The following is a 22,181-nucleotide window of genomic DNA, read 5'->3' as shown; positions in this document are numbered from 1 at the left end:
TCCTGATGCTGCCAGGCTTGCTGTTGTGAGTGGCCAGACCACTCAAAACATTCTTAAGCAGGCAGCCCCAGACCATAACTTTGTAATTTGTTTCGGTAAGTGTACAGTGAAAATTACCCGGAATAAGATAGCTAGGTTGACTACCAGATTTTAAAACAGACAAAAATTTATTCACAAAATTACACAATGAAACACAAAGAACAGAATAAAGAACCCCTAGAGAACTCAGCCAATTCAATTATACTTAATTGTGCTGTTCCAAATATCCACAAGAGTCCCAATAAGCAAACTCCCTTTAAAAACCAGTATACATGGAAGGCATTCTTACAGGTTGAAGTTGAAGGGCAGAAAAAGAGAGAGTTTCCATACAGCTCCCTGTTGAACTTCCAACCAATTCAAAGACTGAACTAAAACTGATCAGCTCAGCTAGCTAGAGAGCTGATCACTCCCTTCTCTTTATACAGGACATTTCTAAAACATGACCACTTTGGCCTGAATTCTCATCTGTTTACATATAAACAAAAGGTCTCTCAAAATCCTTTTCATCTCAGTACCAAACCGGACTGATAGGAGTCCAGCCCGGTTTATTGCCCCTCTGAAAAAAAAATCAAGGTCAGAGTCTCCTTGAGCCAAGGAACAACTTTTAGAAGAAGAAAGGGCCTAGCTTTGTGACACCTCCCCCCTTAAAAAAAAGGAAGCATCAATACTAAAAGATGGCTACAGTTTTAACCTTTCAAAACCCAGTTAGTAGTCTAAAGACACATAGAGGAGAAAGTGAGGACTGCAGATGCTGGAGATCAGAGCTAAAAATGTGTTGCTGGAAAAGCGCAGCAGCTCAGGCAGCATCCAAGGAACAGGAGAATCGACGTTTCGGGCATCTTCCTGAAGAAGGGCTCATGCCCAAAACGTCAATTCTCCTGCTCCTTGGATGCTGCCTGACCTGCTGCGCTTTTCCAGCAACACATTTTCAGCTAAACACACATACACTATACTAACTATAAACATGCAAACATGCACAACCAAATGCAAATTCAGGCCACGGTACACCCACCAACGAATGCCTCTGTATCTCATTCGAGTCTTAATAATGCATCGGCAATCATGTTTTCTCGTCCTGCCACATGTACAATTGTCAAACTGAATGACTGCAACAACAGGCTCCATCTAAACAGTCTGGCATTTTTGTCCTTACATTTTTCCACAAATGTCAATCGGTTGTGATCAGTGTATATGATTATCTCAGATGTATTGCTGCTAATATAAACACTGAAATGTTGTCATGCCAACACCAAGCTTAAAGTCTCTTTTTCCACTGTTGAGTATTTCTGTTGATGAACGTTCAACTTCCTGGAAAAATATCCAATGGGTCTTTCTATTCCTTTGTCATCTTCCTGCAGGAGCACCGCACTGACACCTACATCATTGGCATCGATAGCAACCTTGAAAGGCATTGTGTTATCCATTGTATTTAATACTGGGGCAGTGGTTAGCACAGTTTTTAGGCTGTCAAATGCCTTTTGACATCTTCTGTCCACTGAAACTTCTTGCCCTTTTTTAACAATTTAGTGAGTGGAGCAGCCACACCGCTAACATTCAGCACAAGCTTTCGATAAAATTCACTCAACCACAGGAACTGTAGTACTGTTTTTCTCATCAACGGTATGGGATATTCCCCAATTAGTTTCGTTTTCGCATCTCGTGGGGTCATTTGTCCATGTCCACTAACATGGCCCAGGAAGGTGACTTGGGCTTTGGCAAATTCACTTTTAGCTAGGTTTACCATCAAGCCTGCCTTCTGAAGTGGGTCAAACAAGTCTGATAAATGCTGTAAATGTTCCTTCTATGAGTGACTAAAATCACCAGGTCGTCAAGGTACACCACACAGTTGGGTAATCCGGCAATGACCTTAATAGTCAGTCTCTGAAATGTGGCTGGAGCATTTTTTATACCAAATGGCATGACTTTGAACTGATATAGTCCATTTGGCGTTATGAAAGCTGGAATTGCCTTTGCTCTCTCTGACAGAGGTACTTGCCAGTAGCCTCTGAGCAAGTCCAACTTAGAAATGTAACTGCTTGTCCCACTTTTTCAATACAGTCCTCCAATCGTATGCATCAGTTTTTGTAATGGCGTTGACTTTGCAATAGTCCACACATAACCGTTGGGTACCATCTGGCTTTGGCACAATGACTATGGGTGAGCTCCTGTCACTGTAACTCACTTCAATTATGCCATCTTGGAGCATACACTTCATCTGCTTTTGAACCTGTGCCAACTTTAGAGGGTTATGCCAATAAGGATGTTGCTAAATTGGAACAGCATCTCCTATATTTATATCATGCACAATTAGGTTAGTACTTCCCAGTTTATTTCTGCATACCTCATCATGTGATAGTAATAACTCCTTCAGGTCAGTTCGATTTTCTTGTGGAAGATAACTCAATAATTTATCCCAATTTTTGACAAATTCCTCATTGCTGATTTTGATTTGAGGAATGTCCATTTCAGAATCCTCTGAACTTGGTTCTTCCCTCTGTGCTGTAATCATTAACACATTCTCTTCTTGCTTTCCTTTTGAGCATATTCACATGACACACTCTGAGAGATTTCTTCCAGTCTGGAGTCCTTATCAAGTAGTTCACCTCACTCAATTTCTTCTCGATTTGATAAGGTCCCCTAAACCTTGCTTTTAAAGGCTCACCTGTTACTGGAAATAACACTAATACCTTATCCCCAATTACAAAATTGCAAATTCATGATTTCTTATCTGCTTCCTGTTTCATTGTATGATGCAATACTTTTACATGCTCTCTAGCCAACTCCCCAGCTCTATTTAATCGTTCTCTAAAATTTGACACATAGTCCAAATGGGTGGTCTCTGAATTCTGACTTATTAATGCCTCCTTAATCAATTTTAACAGTCCTCTTACTTCATGCCCAAAAATTAGTTCAAATGGACTGAATTTGGTCGATTTATTCGGTGCATCTCTGATCTCAAAAAGTAGAAATGGAACTCCCTTATCCCAATCATCTGGATACTCCTGACCATAAACCCTCAACATGGTCTTCAGTGTTTGATCTCTCTGGTGCTCCCTACGATTCCGGATGGTATGCAGTAGATTTGAATTGCTTTATTCCCAAGTTATCCATAACCTCCTTGAATAGTTTGGATGTGAGGTTTGATCCTTGATCTGACTGGATCTCTATTGGTAGTCCGTACCAGTAAAAATTTCAGTCATTCTTCTACAACCCTGTTAGATGTGATGTTGCATAATGGGATTGCCTCTGGAAATCTAGTCGACACATCCATTATTTATAATAAATACTTATTCCCACTTTTTGTTTGAAATAGCGAATCTATGCAATCAATCAAGACTCTTGTGAAAGGTTCCTCAAATGCTGGAATAGTATTAAAGGTGCAGATTTTATTACTGCCTGTGGTTTTCTGATTAGCTGACATGTATGACATGTCTGACAAAATTCAACTACATCTTTGTGTAATCCAGGCCAGTAAAAATGTCTTTGTATTTTAGCCTGTGTTTTTCTCACCCCTAAATGACCTAAGTGGTAGCTCATGCACTACTTGCAGAACCTCCTTTCTATACTCTACTGGCAAAACAATTTGATGAATCTCTGCCCGTTTCTCATCTGCTTGAATGTGTGACGGTCTCCAGTTCCTCATTAAAACATCATTTGTTAAGTAATAACTTTCTTTCTCAGTGAATGCCTTTTGATATAACTGTCTTAACTCATCTTTCTGCTGTAATTCAATCAGCTTAGCAGAGCTAAAATTACTTGCATGTTTACCTGTTTGCTCCTTCTCTGCTTCACTTGGCTGATCGAAGAATGTTTTGGATAACACTATATCAGCTTCCTTATCTGTGCCTTTTGATCTCTCCTGCTTCAGCTGGTGCCTCTGTGATCTTGTGATCACATAATCAGGGAAAATTCCTGGATAAACATTCTCCACATCTTGAGTTGCCTGCGTCTCCACTGGTTTTTCAACTAGAGTAGACAGCACACCTACTAGTGAGTCTGCTACATCATTTGCAAGAACAAATTGTACTCCTGGAGCTGAGAGTTTGTCCAGTACGCCTAGCACAAATGCTCATTCTTCTCTAGACTTTCTAGCCTCACTTCACATAACTGAGCACTTTTTGTCTCACCTTGAATTCCTGTTACCAGTACCTTCTCTGGCAATTGACCCTCAGGACTGCATATGTCCTCATCCTTCAGCATTACATTCTGAGAGGACCCTGTGTCGCTTAATATTGTAACCTCCTTACCTACTAGTCCTGGCCTATGTGAATAAACTTTACCCTTGCATGTATATTTTTAAAGTAGATTTGGCACTTGCACCTTAATCAAACTCAGATCATCTCGTACATTTTGAGGCAGATGTCTAACTTCCCTTGTGCTTTTTGTTGCTAGTTCAACAAAACTTCCAGACTTGTCTGGATTTCCTACATCTGGCTTTCTCCTAGTCCACCAACATTGTGATTTTATGTGGGCCACTTTATTACAATGAAAACACTGGAGCTTTTTAACTTCTTTATCCCCCTCAAGGGTTTCTTTTTTACCCTGTGCTAAGTTATCCTTATGATCTTCACTGAGGTCTACCTTTTCCTTTCCAAATGAGGATTTCTCTTTGCCCCAATTTCTATCCCTCATGGACTGAAATTGATTCTGGAAGCCAAACCAGGTTTTATGGACCAACTCATAATCATCAGCCACTTCAGCTGCTAACCTTGCTGTTTTAACTCTCTGCTCTTCCACATGAGCTTGCATTACTTCAGGCAGTGAATTTTTGAATTCCTCGCAAAGGTTATCTTCAGCCTTTATCTCCAGCCGTTTAAGCTGATTTTCCTTTTCTAAGTATCAGTTTTAGAAGTTCAAAAGCTCTCTCTTTTTCTTTCTCTACTCTCCCTTTTTCCCTCTGTTCTGCTTTTAATCGTAACTCAAACTGTCTCATTTCTGCTGCCCTTTCGTTAGTTCTCGCCTCTAACTCAATCTGCTTCATTTGTGATTGAATTCTTGCCATCTCTATCGGTTCTGATGGTTTCTCCAGCAAGTTTAAATGCTGAGTTACTGTTGTAATTATCTCTCCTTTCCTCACAGAAGCAGATAGTTCCAATTCCCGTTTCTCTGCTAATGTTTGCAACTTGGTCTCATTCACTTTTTGCAAAACTTCAAAAGTCACTGCATCCACATCTAGAAAACCTTTGGTGACTGAAAGAGCCATTACTATCCCAAACTTTGTCTACTCAACCAAACTAACACACGAAATAAAGACACTAGCACCTACCACTCGCTGGTTAAAATCCCGCAAAGAGTGGGATCCCAATCTGTTGTGGACTAGGCCAGACCACTCAAAACATTCTTAAGCAGGCAGCCCCAGACCATAGCTTTGCAATTTGTTTCAGTAAGTGTACAGTGAAAATTACCCAGAGTAAGTAGCTAGGTTGACTACCAAGTTTTAAAACAGACAAAAATTTATTCACAAAATTACACAATGAAACACAAAGAACAGAATAAAGAACTCCTACAGAACTCAATCTATCCAACTAGACTTAATTATGCTTTTCTGAATATCCACAACAGTCCAATAAGCAAACTCCCTTTAAAAACCAGTATAAATGGAAGACATGCTTACAGGTTGAAGGGCAGAAAGAGAGAGACAGAGAGTTTCCACACAGCTCCCTGTTGAATTTCCAACTAATTCAAGACTGAACTAAAACTGCTCAGCTCAGCTAGAGAACTGACCACTCCCCTCTCTTTATACAGGACATTTCTAAAACATGAACACTTTGGCCTGAAATTTCATCTGTTTACATATAAACAAAAGGCCTCTCAAAATCCTTTTCAGCACTGTACCAAACCGGACTGATTGGAGTCCGGCCCGGTTTATTGCCCCTCCGAAAATAAATTAAAGACAGTGTCTCCTTGAGCCAAGGATCAGCTTTTAGGGGAAAAAAAAGGACTAGCTTTGTGAGGCTGTGTTTTTCCAGCTTCCTGCTAAACTAAATGAAACAGCAGCCAACAGCTACTGGCTACAGATGTCAGTGGAAACCAAGATCAAAGAGATCACAAAGGTCAGGAGGAACCATTTACAACCAGCCGAGTGGTTGTGTATTGGAGAAGTTTCAATCAGACCTAGTGGCACCCTAACGTCCAGCCAGTACCTCTAGCTGTGTATGTTACACCTTCCAGGCATGGCGGCAGTGAAGAGTATTCACATGACCCCACTGGATGCTTTGAATCCATCTTGTGACCCCATTGGCCAAAGGCCTCTGAACATTCAGGAAGGTCAGGCTGAGGCAGGGGTTATAAGCACACATGTGGATGCCACCCCTTTGACCTGGCCCAGCAGCGGAGAGGGAGGGGAGATAGAGAGAGAGATAAAAATATCCGCTCTGACCTGCAAGATCCCCTTTGTGAAAGTGAGGCAGAGCTGGAAATGTGTTGCTGGAAAAGCGCAGCAGGTCAGGCAGCATCCAGGGAACAGGATAATCAACGTTTCAGGCATAAGCCCTTCCTGAAGAAGGGCTTATGCCCGAAACGTCGATTCTCCTGTTCCATGGATGCTGCCTGACCTGCTGCGCTTTTCCAGCAACACATTTCCAGCTCTGACCTCCAGCATCTGCAGACCTCACTTTCTCCTGAAAGTGAGGCAGCCCTACGTAGGAGAGGAAGGAGATTCCAACAGCTCAGCTGAAACACATGGATTACTGCAGGTAGTCTCAGACAGATAGCGCTAGATAGAGAGTAAATATTGTGGGAATTTGGGAAATGCTCAAATGGTATTTTTAATCAGGAATATTTTGCTAATAAAATCGAGTTAAACCACAAATTGAATTCTGTGTCCTTCTATCCACCTCACTGACTAATACACAAACTGGTCAAAGTGTCCAAAGCATTGGACAATAGTGGAGAAAGTCATTGACCTTCTTACTGCATAACAGGCTGTTCCTCTGCACCATGGAAATGGCACTGACCCAAATGACAGCATGATACCAATAGAGCAGTATCTGATGACACAGCTTCCTCTGCCAGTCCTTGGGAAGTATAGTAGAAAATTTCAGAAACAGACCTTCAGTATTGACCAACTTTGTTGATCACATGATATATCATGGGAAGCAATGAACTGCTTTGAAATGCAATCAGCTACAAGGGTTTACTTATCGTATTTCAGCTGACAGTTCTCACAATAATACAAAATAGCCACAAGATGGCCTACTTGTGCTTTGTTTGGATAAAGTGAGATCTTGCCAAAAATGTATATTGAAGAACTACACTTTGTTTTGCATTACTGATTTAATAACATTCCACAAGCAAAGTTTGATCATGAGTTATACAGAAAGTATGTTTGTGTTATCAAGGTGAAACATTAAATCCAAACACGGCAGCACATAAAAATAAAGAAAACAGGGGCTAATCAGGGTTGGACCATAATGCTTTATTCAGCCCTCTTTTTATCCTAGGAGTCAGAAATTAACAGGCGTTTATAATAGTTTACAAAATGCAGGCTGATAACTAATAGTGCAGACAGTCAGTTCTCTGGTACATTGCTGAAGGAGCACAGAACAGAGATAATTATTATTAATTTCCATAATGCTTTCTTTCGATATGGATAACTTAATCTCTTCCTTTACAAGGTCGGGTCAAACAGTGACACATAATTATTGTCACAATGTTAGTTATAAATTTCTCTTAGTAATAATTATTTTAGCCAAGCTAAGTTTAAAGCCTAAAAATGGCTTCCAGGGCCACAAAATTATATCTAGGTAAAAACAATGACTGCAGATGCTGGAAACCAGATTCTGCAAAGTTTTACCTGCACATCCACCAATTTCATTTATTGTATCCGTTGCTCCTGATGTGGTCTCCTCTACATTGGGGAGACTGGATGTCTCCTAGCAGAGCGCTTTAGGGAACATCTCCGGGACACCCGCACCAATCAACCACACCGTCCTGTGGCCCAACATTTTAAATCCTCCCCCCCCCAATCTATCACCTTCATCCCCTCCCCCACTCACCTATTGTACTCTATGCTACTTTCTCCTCACCCCACCCTCCTCTCATTTATCTCTCCACCCTTCAGGCACTCTGCCTTTATTCCTGATGAAGGGCTTTTGCCCGAAACGTCGATTTTACTGCTCCTCGGATGCTGCCTGAACTGCTGTCCTTTTCCAGCACCACTAATCCACAAAATTATTTCCACAGGAAGAAAGACACTTCTCTGGATCAGAAACTCCAGAGAATGGTGGTGCCGCCTTCCCCTTCAATTTGTCAAAGGCCAGTTCTCACGCTGGTACTTAATGGGCTGTTAAAGATGAGATGGGCACAAGGGATGCCAGCCTGTCAGCAGACTCAGTAGTGAATTATTCCAGAAACAGTGTGTCATAAGGTGTTGTGGAAATTGGAATGACACATACTCTAGGGGTGGGCTAGATAATTAGATCATAGAATCCTGACAGTGTGGAAAGAGGTCCTTTAGCACAACAATTCCACACTGACCCTCCGAAGAGTAACCCACCCAGACCCATTTCCTGGGACTGATACTCTACATTTCCCCCTTACTAAGGCACCTAATCTACACACTCTGAAAACTATGGGCAATTTAGCTTGGTCAATTCACCTAGCCTGCACTTCTTTAGTGCTGTGGGAGGAAACCAGAGTACCTGGGGGGGGGGGAACCCACACAGACACAGAGAGAATGGGCAGATAGTCACTCAGGGCTGGAATCGAACTTGGGTCCCTCGTACTGTGAGGTAGCAGTGCTAACCTCTAAGCTACTGTGTCACCCATGGTGTAATAAGGTGTATTTGATAAGATAATACAAGAAAAATCTGACACATCTCGGGTTAAGCCAAAAAAAATTCAGTCCTCTGTGAAGGCATTGTTTTCGAAGGAAGGATGACTCTTTCTGCATGACAGAAGCATAAACACATATCAAACCTGAATCAGGGTACCTCCTGGATTATTGGCAGGATCAACTACACTGTTAAAATGTAAGCTTCCCCCTTCTTTCTGCATTTCACTTTGAGAAAGGAGAGCTGGAGGGAAATGTACAATTCCATCAACAACCATATTCATAACCAAATTATGATTTTAAATCTTGAGTGTCTGAGAGTCAGTCACTGTGTACCCAATAACTGATTAATGAAAAGCTTGTTCTGTATGTGTGACATCTGGATTTACGTGGGAGCCTTAGGCTTGCATTGAACTAAGCGTGCCTGTACAATCCATAGGTCTCTCCAGCTCCACATGCTTCAGTGACTGGAATTAAAATATGAAGTGGGCTGAGAGGTTCCTTACAGAGAAATTGCACTTGCTGTTCATAGTTCATATAGAGAGTTGAAAGGTTTGCATGGTTCACACAATTGCACAGTATTAACTCCTGGATGCTGGATAAGCCTGTTGAATGAAAAAAACTCAGCACTCTCAAGCTACATCCTAATATGTCCATGAGAGATATGATGAACCGCAGTGCTCTTGTAAGCAATACTTCAATAACTTGATTTCTGTAGCTGCATACTGCTGATTTTCCTGTGTGACTGTCACCATCTAGGGCAACCGACAGTTACTTCTATCAGTTTATAAATGAGCAACTGAGGGTCCTGTGATGCAGTGGTAGTGTCCCTCAGTCTGGGTTCAAGTCTCATCAGCCCAGAGCTGCATCTGAACAAGTTAATTATCAATTTTTGTTTTAACAAATTGACACCTGCTCCAACATTTTGGAACCAGGATGAGTACAGTTTCACTTCCTCACCAACATTCTCGAATTGTGAGATACTGTCCTTCAAATAAGAATTGTTGTTTTTAATAATGTTCAAATTGACAATGATGCAAGATTTGAGAAATCTTGGGTCTTGATTTTAACTCTGGACAAACATGTAGGTTTGAAAGTAGTTAAAATCATACATATTTTACAATTATTGTTCTTGCACTGTAGCAACATTGGCTCACAGTGTGTTAAATGCCTGTAAGGGTGCTATATATGGAGAGGAATTGTTCCCCAGTAGGTGACAGTAGGCAATTCAAAATATTATGCTGTAGGATAGATGTGATGGAACACTGAAGTGTTTCCGAATTGCAGTAAATTAAAACACATAAAGTATTTTAAGGAAGTTCATAAAATCTTTAATTTTCCAAAAGCTTTTCTTAGCAATATCATCATTAATTTGTTGTTTTTTCACAGTAATGCAAATGATGATAATACTGCAATTTCTAAAAAATGAACCAATCCATCAGAAATTTGATGAAGTTGCTATGGACGATGAGATTGAAGGCAATATAGGAAAAATCATGACTTTGGGACCATGTTAATTGGATAATAGCAGTCTGTTTGTAAATTATATTTGTTTTCAATAAAGGAATTAATATAAACAATGCTGTGGCGTTCAGAGGAAGTTTTCCTCATATCCATAGCCATCTCATAAAATTTACAGATACTGTAAAAAAATTTCCAACTTGGGCACAATCAGAAATCTGGATCCAAATGGGGTTCAAAATTGCATCATTGTCCAACATAAAGCTACCATTTAAGTTTCCCCTCAAATTCGTTTGTATTTTATAGAAAGTAAAACTCCTCATGGATCATAGCCAGCATTTTAAAACAAATTTTAGTATTAAACATTTTCCTTGATAAGTTTATGCTTTTGATACTAAAATTGAAAATAGGTTTATCAAAAATTCAACATATTAAAATGGTGCCTAATCCTCTAATTGTGAAGAAAACTGTTTTGAATAACTAAAAATAGCTTTAAAATAAAATAAAGAACCACTGTTGCATAGTAGTTGGCTTGTTTAGTAAGTTAAAATGTATTTAAAACCTTTGATGTATGACGATTGATGTCTATGTACTGTAGAAACGTTTCACCATAAAAGTCCCCTCAAACAGTTGCAAACAATACTTTTAGTGGAGGAAACAAAAACTGAAAGAACTGCTTATGCTGGTAATCAGAAACAAAATCAGAAATTGCTGGAAAAACTCATTAGGTCTGGCAACATCTGTGGAAAGAAATCAGAGTTAACCTTTGGGGTCCAGTGGTCCTTCCTCAGAACAGCTCCTCAGAACAGCATTTAGTGGAGAATTGGAATCAATGACTAATTCAGTTTTGGGGCATAGTTACCTTTGTGCACAGGATAGCTCAAAGCAAAACTGTTTCTGAAATAAGTGTAAAAGATTGCAAAGGACTCAGTTTGCATTGCATGTACTGTGCAGAAGGGGAGAGTCAATCTTTTGTGCTGGGTTAAGCAATTTTGAGTGAATTGAACAGGAAACACTTGTGGAAACTCCAGACCACGATGCTAAATTTTCACCCTCTGTCCATCCTCTTTCATCTTGTGACCAATTCTCGAACAACCTTTCAGGGTACTTTTTTCAAAAAAAACTCTGAAAGCTGCAAAATAATTCTGAACACGATAATAAATATTAATTTTGTTTCCCCCAAACAGCGTATTTGTTGTCTCCCCTGCTTTGTGATACAAAGCCACAGGTGGATATCCAGCATGTTATGAAATCCTCTTTAAGTATTTCCATGTCTGCAGGTTTTCAAGAGTAATTGAGTCCTTCCAAACACTGATACCCCAGGGTTGAAATTTTCTTTTTCTTGAGTCTAAATGTAGATGCAGTCCCAAAAGTGGGCCAGGTCTGGAAAATGAGATTAGAATACTTAGGTAGTTGTTTTTGACCAGCATGGATGTAATGGGCTGAATGGCTTCTGTCTGTACTGTAGACCTCTATGACTCTGTGACTGTTACACATTCTCATCTCTTTTCTGGGCAGGTTTTGAAATAAGAAAAAAGTACCACTAATCCCGGAAATATACTTTGTTAGTTATACAAAAAATACATTGTTCATATGCAAAAGACCCATATTACAAAAGTTGGTGACAAGTTGTAGGAGGATAGATAGAAGAAATTGAACATAGTGGTCTGGACTTTCCACAAGGTATGGTAATGTTTTGTGCTAAGTACGATAATTATATCAAAAGTCAAGACATTGCAAGTATTACTAAGGATAGGCAATAAGTGTTGGCAAAACAGTGACACCCACGTCCTATGAGTGAATAAATTTTAAAATGCAGTAATTATTTAAAAATCTATCAGTTGTTTCACTGGCAAAGGATTATTCCGTTGTATTGTATTGTTTTGTCTTCATTAAACAGATTCTGAACTTAATAGTCATGAAATATGGAACAGCATTTACAGTCAATTCTGGTAGAATGCGGTAGATCCATTCTCGTGCAGTCCTGTCTTAAAAGAAAATCGTGTAATAGCAGCACCATTTAAACTAATGGGGCCAGAACTGTGTTATAATTAATACACGCTTTAGAACTTCATGCTTTAGAAACAGTGCCCCCAATTTGTCAATCATGTTATACAAATTTTGCGTTAACAAAGTGCATGTTGTAGCAGAATGACCTGTACTATAGGTTCAGAGCCACGTTCGCAGAAGCACACCTCTTCATGCCATTAAACCTGAAAAGATTTCCTAATTAGTCTCCTCCATGCTTGTTGTCTTAATAATGATGGCAGTGAAATCTCAAAATGGAGGCAGAGAGGTGTAGACATAACTATGACAGAGGGCCCTTGGACTGGAGGGGAAATCGTTCCGATTGAACTCTGGGGCCATAGGAGTGGATCTGGCAGCACACGCCTCCTATTTGAGGGACATTGATTTGGCAAAAGCTGCCTCCACTGAGCCTGTCCTAATTGCACAACCAGCAAAATGCATGCAAGGCAACAAAATCATTCGTAATTGGGGTCCTAGTCATGATGTTGCTCCCAGAAATCCTCTCATGATTGTACATCAGAATTGTCTTCATTCCTTAGCATTGGTGTATGTTTATTCCAACACTAAATTTTCCTTGAGACTATGTCCCTGAAATTATGCTGTCAGGATGCTCACGTTGTGGTATGGTTAGTGCAATTGAGTACGCATCAATTGTGTAGATCAGATTACCATCAGCAGACAGGTTTCGATCCCAACTTGGCTGCGGTAGATTCAGGGCGTAACTGTGGTAAACCTTTGCCATCAGCCAGCAAATAATGGCTGAAGCCCTGCATTTAGAATTGAAGAAGGAGGTGCTGCTATATTGAATGTTTATCAGATATCTATGTAATCCTCTCTTAACTTCTTAAGTGAACATCAAGACCTCTTTCAAATTCACAGGTGTCAGCTAAAGCAAGAGAGAGGAACTTCACATGAATCCATGAAGTATTAATACATAGATGGACCGTGGGGTAAGTTTGTGTCTTAACAAGTAAAAATAAATCCTTGTGTTTAATGAACAGAAATGGATCAGTCAAAGTTTCCGCCAGAATCTTGTTTACAATAAACAGTAGAATTGAGTACGTGACATCAGTCAGAGATAGAGCAGAATTCAGAAATATATCAAATGGCCTGCAGTGGCAAGGAAATTTTTACCAGATGCACCACCATCTTGGCTATTGGTATGTTTCATCTTTTATATAAAATATTTTATATCTTCAGATAGTTTGCCTCTTCAAGTTGCTTATTAGCATGCATCAAAATAACTGAGGTTAAAGACAGTTGGAAAACAATCTACTTTCTCAGATGTGATGCACCAGTGTTGGACTTAGATGTTTCTACTGATTAGCAACTTGTACATTTTGAAAGAAATCCAAATGGTTCATTGAAGTTTTAAGTCTGAATATATTTTCTTGCTTCTCTTCAGAGAGCACTTAAGATTTAGAGTGGTTTGGAGGAGATCTGAGGGAATTTGTTTTCATCCAGATGATGGTAGAAATATGGAGCATGCTGCCTGAGAAAGTGGTGGAGGCAGGTACTCTTGCAATATTTAAGAACATTCTGGAAAATGCCAGTGCATAGGCTATAGACAAGTGCAGGTAAATAGTACTGGTGTAAATTGGAGGGCCAAAAGGGCTAGTTTCTAAAATGTATGATTCTATGAAAATAATACCCACATTTAATATAGAAATGGCTGGAAAAGCTCAGCAAATCTGGAAGCATCTTTGGAGAGAAATCAGAGTTAACGTTTCGGCTCAAGTGACCCTTCCCCTTCTCCAAATATTTTTCTAGCTGCCATCAGTTCTGAGGAAGAGTCACCTAACCCGAAACATTAACTCTGATTTCTCTGTGAGCTTTTCCAGCAATTTTGATTTTTGTCTGATTTACAGCATCTGCAGTTCTTTTTGTTTTTACCCACATTAACTTTATACAACAGGCCTACCATATACTGCAAAATGTATTTACATTTTTTTTTCGTAAAGGTCGAGTGTGTTAAAATGTTCCACCACTCTTGTGCCTCTAGATGGTGCTAAATGTCTAGTTACGTACACAAAGGTTTTGGTGCTGTCCTGAAATTGGATGGTCTGTACTTAAAAGTATGGTGGTGTTCATTGTGAGATATAACATTAAGGAAACAATATGGGAAGTAAGAAAAGTTAAATTAGTAACTGGAAGTAACAAGTGCTTTGTTGTCTATATTGTTACAGACCGCTGAAGAGCATAGAGTCATTGAGTCATAGAGATGTACAGCATGGAAACAGACCCTTCGGTCCAACCCATCCATGCCAACCAGATATCCCAACCCAATCTAGTTCCACATGCCAGGACTGATCCACATCCCTCCAAACCCTTCATATTCATATACCCATCCAGATGCCTTTTAAATGTTGCAATTGTACCAGCCTCCACCACTTCCTCTTGCAGCTCATTCCATCCTAGTACCACCCTCTGCGTGAAAAAGTTGCCCCTTTGGTCTCTTTTATATCTTTCCCCTCCCACCCTAAACCTATACCCTCTAGTTCTGGACACCCCCATCCCAGGGACAAGACTTTGCCTATTTATCCTATCCATGCCCCTTATGGTTTTATAAACTCCTATAAGGTCACCCCTCAGCCTCCGATGCTCCAAGGAAAACAGCCCCAGCCTGTTCAACCTCGCCCTTTAGCTCAAATCCTCAAACCCTGGCAATATCCTTGTAAATCTTTTCTGAACCCTTTCAAGTTTCACAACATCTCTCCGACAGGAAGGAGATCAGAATTGTGCACAATATTCCAAAAGTGGCCTAACCAATGTTGTGGTTACAGCCTACAGCCGCAACATCTGTAAAATAATTTGATTAATTAATTATTATGTGCACAGAAGTTTTGAATTTATACCACTCCTTTGTTTTCATTGCTGGTTTCATAAGACTAAATGGAAAAATGCACAAAAGTCTAAAATCTGCTCCAGCACTGCCCTTATTTAGTGTTGACTGCTCCCAACCCATTTTTAGCTCCCAGCTTACAGAGCAAAGTACACCCATTCTCGGCTCTAGTCAATTACACACTTGAAGCAAGTTTAATTTTCTATTCTTTCACAGGATTTGGGTGTAACACAAGCGTTACTTGCCCATCCTTAAATGTTTCTGAGAGGATCGTGGTGAGCCACCCTCTTGATCTGCTGCTGTATGAAAGCTAATGATTTGGCAATGACACTGTAAAAAAGATTTCCTATATTCTTGATCCTCACAGAATCTACACTTGGACATGCCAGAAAGCAGAGTAAGGGGAGAGGAGGGGAGGAGAAATATATAATCTCTTATCTCATCCTTTTTGAACTACCTACATAACTATTATACCTTCTCCTGTCTTCTTTCTTAGCTCCTATCCACAGGAGTGCTTTTCCCTCCCTCTTGTTTCCGGAGTGATTGCAAAAGTGAGGGATTTGTCTTATGAGGGGAGATTGAGCAGTTTAGGCATACACTGACTGGAACTTAGAAGCCTGGGAGGAGATTTAATTGAGCTATGTAAGATACAAAAGAAGATTGACAAAGCAGATGTGGGGTAATCCAGAACAAGAGATCATAACTTGAGGATAAAGGGTAGTACATTTAAAACAGAGATGAGGAGAGATTACTTCTTTCAAAGGGTCATGAATCTGTGAAATTCAGTTCCCCTGAGTGCACTGAGATATTGATTTAAGGAGGAGACATATTTTTAATTAGTAATGAGGTAAATGATTCTGGACAGTCGGCAGGGTTGGGGAGTTGTGGCCGAGATGAGATTGGATGAAATGGAAGAGCAGCCCAAGGGGCAAATAGATGACTCTTTCTAGGAATTAGTTTTTAAGGAGTGAGCAAGGTGAGGACCCCGTGACAGGCGGTCAGCATCACGTAGAGAGGGTAGCAGTCAAAGCTGGAAAACAACATGAGGTCAGACTGGTTTGAGGGACGGGAAACAGCACGAGGTGGGAATCTGCATTGGGAACTGCCTCCTGCAGTTAGTCCTTATTTCAGAAGAGGAAGAAACTGATTGGTGAACGCTGGTAAGTGTTCATACTGTTCTAATTGTGAGAAATTGTTTCTAAAATTGTGATTGCAGGCCAGCTCAGCCAAGGCTTGGGTCCCTGGCAATCTATTGAGCCACTGTGTTGCTCTGTTTGATTCAATCTGTTGTCTCAATAAGAATTTAGGTTTGATTTTTGGAATTTGATTTTTCAGGTAGAGGCAGGTGGATTTTTATTTCAGTTCTATGATGGTACCTTTACTTTGAAAAGTTCAGAATCCAAAGTTATAATTTCCAAGAATATATATGATTCAGTTCACTGACTAATAGCATACCTATGATATTAATTGATGGAATGTTTAAATTGCTGAGTTTTATGAAAACAGACCAGAAGCCATTAGTTTAGTTTTTAGTTGAGAAGAATCAAGGGTTAAGTTCACAATTCTCTTAGCAAAAGAATCAGGAATTCAATTCAGGGCCACATATATCCTAACAGAACAGTTTTAGTTTCTAAAGTCTCCAGGCTGTGAGAGTTAGTATAAAACTGTTCAAGTGGTCAGAACTGGAAAGAGGTTTTGTCTAGTAGACTTAAAATGTAGTTCAGTCGAGCAGAAATGAAAAGGAGTCATAAAACGTTCTTAGCGCTCATGGAAGGAAAATTGGACAGAGTTGGCTAAGTGAGATATTAATACATGAATATGTTTCAGTGACTAACCACCACAGTAACTGACTCCAAAAAGTAACATTACCAAGCTTCATTATCACATTTCACTCTGTCATCTGACATGTCCAGTATTCCCATTGCTTGGGCTCAAAATTCAATTGATTCCAAATGATCAATGTGTGAGAGATTTAAGATTGCAACTTAGTGATTGGTTCAACATTTTCAGTGTGATACGATATGTACACTGTATCCAAGGTCGATCCTTGGCTCATTGAGTGTGGCCATTATAGGATGTGGATGTATTTAATTAGTCAATCCCATTTGTTTTCCAAACTTATGTTGATTCTAAATCCTTTGTAATTCTCTGTTTTAAAGACCAAGTTCTTCCAAAGTGCGACTCCAGAATGTGAAATAATGATAAAATAATAAAACAGATGCAGATACATTTTGGTAAGCTGTCAGCCTCCTTTCAGAATCACCCAATCTTCTATCCATTCTTCTTGAGTCTTATTATCCAACATTAGGAATATAATAAAAAAACAGAAAGATGATGAGAAAAGGAAAACACTAGCAATTAATATTTTAAAATTGAACAAATTTTAAAACCTCTCAGAAATTGCATTGGAATAGAACTAAGTGGAATACACATTCAGTGCATAATAAGTTGAATGAGTTCCTTCTGTATTGAAAACATCTGAAATTCTCAGCTTGTGTCCATTTCTAACCACATTGTCTAAAATATGAATAACAGATTTCATTTTAAGAAGAATCACAGAATCAGAAAATGGAATCATGCAGTACAGATGAGACTCTTCAATCCATCAAGTCCACTGACAAAAAGCTACTCGAAATCTCCACTAGCCCCACTTTCCAGCACTTGGCCCACATCCTTGAATGTTATGACATTCCAAGTTCTCACCCAAGTAATTTCTAAAGGCTGTGAGGTTTCCTGCCTCAACTACACTTTTAGACAGCGCATTTCAGATTTGTCCCACCTTCTAAGTAATAAAGAATCCAGAAAATCCCTCCTGCTTTTCACCTTACAAGTATGTCTCCCTTGTTGTTGTCCCTTCAACTAAAATGAACAGCTGCTTCCAATCAGTCTATGCCCTTCATAACCTTATACCCCTCAATCAGGACCCCTCTTAGCCCTCTCGCTCTGAAGAAAACAACACGAGCTCATCTTACCTTTCTTCATACCTAAACTGCTGCATCCCAGACAATATACTGGTGAATCTCCTTTGCACTCCCTCCAGTCTAATCACTTCATTTCTGTAATGCAGTGAGCTGAACTGCACACAGTACTCCAGTTGTGGCATAACCAAAGTTACAGTTCCAAAATAACCTCCATATTCTTATAATCTGTGCCATGACTGAGAAAGAGTGCGGTGCTGGAAAAGCACAACAGGTCAGGCAGCATCTGAGGAGCAGGAGAATTGACGTTTTGGGTTTAAGCCCTTCATCAGAAATGCTGCTTGTGGGCTGAGGGCTAAGAGATTAATGGAAGGGGTTGAGGTTGGGGGAAGGTAGCTGAGAAAGTGATAGGTGGATGAAGGTGAGGGAGAAGGTGATAGGTCAGGGGGGGAGTGATGGATGGGTCCGGAGGGCAGTGCTGAGTTGGAGGCTTGGGACTGGGATAATGTGGGGGGAGGGGAAATGAGGAAGGACGGTGTTGAGGTAGGAAGAGAAGAGTTCGATGGGACAGGCACAGGGGGCAGTCAGGTTTGTGAATCTTAGGAAGAAGGTAGAATCAGGCAGTGCGGGGTACATGGAAAATGTGGTTGAACGCTGTGGATGGGAGATCCCCAGAGGTGATGAGATTGTGGATGGTCTAGGAGATGATGGTTTGGTGTTGGGAGGTGAGGTTGTGATCAAGGGGGCAGTAGGAGGAGGTATCTGCGTGTTAGCACCTGGCTTCAGCGGTGTAGAGGTCAGTGTGCCACACTACTATTGCGCCCGCCTTTGTCTGCGGGTTTGATGGTGAGGTTGGTGTTGGAGCAGTGGGAGTGGAGGGCTGCGCATTGTGAAGGCGGGAGATTGGAATGGGTGAGTCAGTTGGACAGGTTGAGGCAGTCGAACTCATAGCGGCAGTTTGGAATGAAGAGATCAAGGGCGGATAGCAGGCCAGCACGGGGTGTCCAGGTGGATGGGGTGTGTTGGAGGTGGGAGAAGGGGTCCTCGGTGGGTGGGCGGGAGTCTTGGTTAAAAGAATAGACAGGGAGGCAGAGGTGGCGGAAGAAACATTCAAGATTGCAGCGTGTGTTGGACTCATTAATCTGGGACTGTAGAGGGATAAAGGTGAGACCTTTACTGAGGACTAAACATCTGTCCTCAGTGAAGGGGAGATCTGAGGGAATGATGAAGACATGGCAGGGATGGGAGCTAGGACCTGGAGTGGGGCTGGAGTTCACCAAATGGACCTCACCATCTGAGATATATTTCCCTCCCTACCCCTAACAGTGTTCCGAAAAGGCCATTCCCTCTGTGACTCCCTCATCAGGTCCACACCCCCTACCAGCCCACACCCTACTCCTGGCAACTTCCCCTGCCACCTCAAGATGTGTAAAGCCTGTGCCCACACCACTCCCTTCACCTTGTCCAAGGGTTTCAGAAATTTACCTGTACCTCTACCAATGTCATCTACTGCATCCATTGCACCCGGTGTGATCTTCTTTACATCGGGGGGACAGGATGTCTTCTTGTGGATCATTTCAGAGGACATCTCTGGGACACCTGCATCCACAAACCCCACCACCCCATCAAGGACATACAGGTCCTGGGCCTCCTTCACTGCTAAACCATTACCACCTGATGCCTGGAGCAGGAACGCCTCATATTCTGCCTTGGGACCCTGCAACCACACGAGATAAATGTGGATTTCAACAACTTCCTCATTTCTCCTCCCCCCATATTATTCCAGTCCCAAGCCTCCAACTCGACAATGCCTCTGGACCTGTCCATCACTGCCTCGTCTGACCTATCATCTTCTGCCTTACCTTCATCCACCTAGCACTTTCCCAGCTACCTTCCCCCAACACCAACTCCCTCCCATTTATCTCTCAGCCCCGACCCACAAGCCTCATTCCGGATAAAGGGCTTATGCCCGAAACGTTGATTCTCCTGCTCCTCAGATGCTGCCTGACCTGCTGCGCTTTTCCAGCATCACACTCTCAACTCTGATCTCCAACATCTGCAGTCCTCACTTTCTCCCACGACTGAGAAAGGTCAATGACCCTTATGCCTTTGTAACCAGCCTATTCACCTATCATATCACCTTCAGGGGTTTGTAGACAAGCACACTGAGGTCCCAATTTTCTTCTGAATTTGCCAGTGTCCTGCTGTTCATTACTCCCTTGTCTTATTCCTTCTTCTTCAAACTTGAGTGTTAGAATTCCATCTGCCACTAATCTGCCCATTTGATCAATCCGTCAATACCATCGTCTAACCCAAGACGTTTTTCCTCATTGTCTGATCAATCTTTGTGTCATCAGTAAATTTACTTATCATCACCCAAATAATCTCTTTTATATTGTTTATCAATAAGGGACCCAGCACTAAACCCTGTGGTACACCACTGGACACCAGCTTCCAGTCACGCCAACAGCCTTTTACCACCGCTCTGTCTCTACCACTACGCCAATTTTGGATTCAACTTGCCAAGTTGTCTTGGAATGTCATGTGCTTTTAACTTATTTAACAGTCTCCCTTATGAAATCTTGTCAAACGTTTTGGTAAAATCCATATAAACTATATCAATTACACTACCCTCATTTACTCACCTGGTCACCTCCTCAAAACATTCAGTCAGATTTGTTAGGCATGACCTCCCTCTGACAAAGCCATGTAAACTATCTCTGATCAAACCTTGCTTCTCCAACTGGAAATTCATTCCTTCCTTCAGAATTTTCTCAAATAGTTTCTCTCCCACTGATATGAGTCTGACTGATCAGTTATTCCTTGCTTTATCTTTACCATTCTTTTTCAAAATCACATGAACTGTCTTCCTGGCCCTTTGGCCCCAGAGGAATTAAAAGTTTGGTTCATCCCTTTTCTCCCACAGCAGCCCAGAATGCAACATATAAAAGAATTAATAGCCACCATTTGGAAAAGAGTGGTTGGATTGAACAGAGTCAGCATGGGTTCATGAAAGGGTAGTTATGCTTGACAAATCTGTTAGAATCCTGGAGGATGTAACTGGTACAGTTGATGAAGGAGATCCAGTCGATATGTTTATTTGGACTTACAGAAGGCTTTCAACAAAGTTTCCCATAAGAGATTAGTGTGCAAAATTAAAGCACATAGGATTGGGCATAGTGTATGAGATGGCTAGAAATGTGATTGGCAGAAAGGAAACAAAGAGTAGGAATAAATGGGTCTCTTTACAAGGAGCAAGTTGGGTCTAGTGGTGTACTGCAGGGATCAGTGCTAGGACCTCAGCCATTCAGAAGATATATGAATGAATTGGATACGAGAACTAAAATGTAACATATCCAGATGTGAAGTTGACACAAAGCTGGGTAGGAAAGTTAGCTGTGAGGAGAAGGCAGTGTGATTTGGTTAAGCTTAGAGAATAGGTAAATGCATGGCAGATGAACTATAATGCGGATAAATGTGAGGTTATCCACCTTGGTAACAAAAACAGGAAGGCAGATTATTATCTGAATGGCTAGAAATTGAAAGAGCTAAATGTACAACAAGATCTGGTTGTCCTCGTACATCATTTGCTGAAGATAGGTGCGCATCTGGAGCAGGCAGTTAAGAAGGCAAACTGTAAGTTGACCTTCACAGCACGAAGATTCAAATACAAGAGCAGGGATTCTTGCTGCAATTGTACAGCACCTTGGTGAGACCACATTTGGAACATTGTATGCATTTTTGGTTTTCTTACCTGAGGAAGGATGTTCTTGTTAAAAAGGGAGTGCAGCAAAGGCTTACCAGACTGATTCCAGGGATGGTGGGTCTGTGTAAGAGGAGACGAGGTTTTAGTTCAGATTATATTCATTGTGGTTCAGAAGAAAACTATAAAATTCCAACAGGACCAGACAAGCAAGATGCAGGAAGAATGTTCCTGCTGGTGGGTAAGTCCACAACCAGAGGTCACAGTGTAAGGATACAGGGTTAAATCATTTAGGACTGAGATTGGGATAAATTTGTGCACCCAGAGAGAGTGGTGAGCCTGTGGAATTCACTACAACAGAAAATATTTGAGGCCAAAACATTGTATGATTTCAGGAAGGAGTTGATATAGTGCTTG

This window comes from Chiloscyllium plagiosum, chromosome 31, assembly GCF_004010195.1.
Source record: "Chiloscyllium plagiosum isolate BGI_BamShark_2017 chromosome 31, ASM401019v2, whole genome shotgun sequence".
NCBI lineage: Eukaryota > Metazoa > Chordata > Chondrichthyes > Orectolobiformes > Hemiscylliidae > Chiloscyllium > Chiloscyllium plagiosum.
Note: the sequence above shows the minus strand (reverse complement) of the source record.